The sequence below is a fragment of the Leptonychotes weddellii genome, unplaced genomic scaffold, assembly GCF_054177405.1.
Source record: "Leptonychotes weddellii isolate Sample4059 unplaced genomic scaffold, ASM5417740v2 HiC_scaffold_22324, whole genome shotgun sequence".
Taxonomy (NCBI): domain Eukaryota; kingdom Metazoa; phylum Chordata; class Mammalia; order Carnivora; family Phocidae; genus Leptonychotes; species Leptonychotes weddellii.
Window position 1 is genome coordinate 220 of NW_027811822.1, and position 2,571 is coordinate 2,790.

Below are 2,571 nucleotides of genomic sequence, written 5' to 3' on the forward strand. Positions count from 1 at the left end.
GTCCCCAGAGCCTAACTGGGCCTTTCCCGAAGACTAAGCAATAGAGGTGAGGGGGAACGTCTCAACTCCAATGCAATCGCCTCCCTGTCTCACCTGGGAGTAAACTCAGTCTAACCCCAGACAGATGAGTAGACAACCTCACCCTCACATCCTATTTGCCTCAGTTCCTTTACCAGAACAGGAGATCTAGCTTTCAACACAACCTTACAAGGCATACTAAAGGTAAAACCACGACAGCAAGCACTAGAATCACACTACCTAAGGCATCTAAGGCAGAGATGATGGCATTGGCAGGCTGGGAATTTCAAGTCCCTTCCATACCGATATTGGATCTAAGCAAAAAGGGGGCAGTAGGAAGAAGAGATGATGAATGTAAGCAGAGATATGAAACTCTAAGATTTTACCGGGATTCTGGACAACACCATAACAGAAATCAAGAATGCCTTTGATGGGTTCATTAAGAGACTCAACATACCAGAGGAAAGAATCATTGTGCCTAAAGAATTTCCGGTAGAAACTTCCAAAAAGAAAAACAAAGAAAAATATTAAAAAGACAGCACAGAAAATCCAAGACCAGTGGGACAATTACAAATCGTGTAACACACACAGAATAGGAGCAGCAGGAGAATGGACAGAGAGGTAGTTGAAGCAATAATGACTGAGGATTTTCCTAAATTAATATAGCCACCAAACCACGGATCCAGGAAGCTCAAAACAAGGAAAGCAGGATAAATACCAAAACAAACACACCAACAACTAACACCAACGATGCCTAATCCAGAATGTTCAGTCACAGGTGATTAAAGACAAAGAAACAATTCTGGAAATCTGGAGCAGGGCTTGGGTGTGGGTGGTGGAAGGGGGAAGGAGAGCAGTAACCCTTACCCAAGAGGAATAAGGATAAGGACTACATCACACTTCAGAAACCTTGCCATCAAGCGCTGTGAATTGTGCAAGACTGTTGAATCTCAGATCTGTACCTCTGAAACAAATAATGCAATATATGTTAAGAAAAAAAAAAGAAGAAGAAGGTAGCGGGAGGGGAAGAATGAAGCAGGGGAAATCGGAGGGGTAGACGAACCATTAGAGACGATGGACTCTGAAAAACAAACTGAGGGTTCTAGAGAGGAGGGGGGTGGGAGGATGGGTTAGCCTGGTGGTGGGTATTGAGGAAGGCACATTCTGCATGGACCACTGGGTGTTATGCACAAACAATGAATCATGGAACACTTCATCTAAAACTAATGATGTAATGTATGGGGATTAACATAAGAATAAACAAAAAATAGAAAATAAATAAATAAATAAATAAATAAAAAGAAACCTTGCCATCAAGAAGGATGAAATGTTTAAAGTGTTAAAAGAAACATCCAACGAGAAACCTGTGGCCAGTGAAATGATCCTTCAAAACACACTACAGAGTAAGGAAAACCGTCGGGGATAATGATGGGCATTACTTCAACGGTAAAGGTGTCAATTCTCCAAAAGACATAATAATTTCTCATGTGCATGCATTAACAACAGAGTGTCGAAGTACATCAGGCAGAAACTGAAAGAATTGCTGATGGAAACAGATGAATCCCTATTATAGCTGGGGAATTCAGAATCCTCTCTCAGTCATTGACAGATCCAACAGATACAGAAATTCCATGAGAACACAGGTGAACTGAAAAGCATCACCAATCAACTGGATCCATTAACATCTGCAGAATAATCCATTCAACAACCAAAGTAAAGACATTCTTCTCAAGTTCCCATGGAACATTCACTAAGAGAGGCCATATTCGGGGCCATAAGATACATCTGAACAACCAAAGGAAAAGAAATCACGGGAAGTATGTTCTCAGACCACAAATGACTCAAACTAGACATCAAGTACTGAAAGATAGCTAGAGAATGACCAAAAAATGGAGATTAAACAACACACTTCTAAAGAACACATGGGTTGGAGGGCAGGTGGGTGGAGGGATGGATGAAAGAGGTGAAGGGGGTTAAGAGTACACTTATTGTGGTGAGCACTGAGAAATGTATAGAATTGCTGAATCATGTTGTACACCTGAAACTAATACTACACTGTTGGCCAATTATGCTTGAACTTTAAAAAAAAAAGAACATATGGATCACAGAAGGCACTGCAACACAAATTTAAATCTATTTCAATCTAGGTGATCATCAAAATTGATGTATTAGAGGGATATTTCTATTACTGAATGGATATAAAAGGTCCAATGACTATAAAATTTTCTGCTCATTTATGAAGAACAGTATATATAAGCTACTTTAGTATACTTACAGCGAGGATGGTTCTCCAGATATAAATGAGAAAGATACAAACTCCCAAGGGGGCAGTGATAATGGGAAGTTTCCACAGAACTCCAACCCCATCAGGGCCAAGAAGGAAACGGTCAGGCACAACATGGACAAGCTGAAATAACACGTGAGACAATGAGGAATCTCAAAGATTTACAATGTCTCTGTCCCAAACAATCAACTTTACAAACCCTCCACCAGCCTCCCCCAGGTAAGCACACCTCTCAACTGCCTCCCCATGGAGGAGAAGGAGCACAGAGG

The 2,571-nt window shown here is 41.0% G+C and overlaps 1 long non-coding RNA gene across 1 annotated transcript; it reads right to left on the bottom strand.

The window, feature by feature from the left end:
* Positions 1-529: 529 nt before the first annotated feature.
* LOC145718808 (uncharacterized) lies at positions 530-2,565 on the bottom strand. Its single transcript, XR_014142028.1, has 2 exons — positions 1,325-2,565; positions 530-927 (listed from the first exon to the last, which is right to left on the bottom strand). It is a non-coding gene; the product is annotated as an uncharacterized LOC145718808 (long non-coding RNA).
* Between the last annotated feature and the right edge of the window lie 6 nt (positions 2,566-2,571).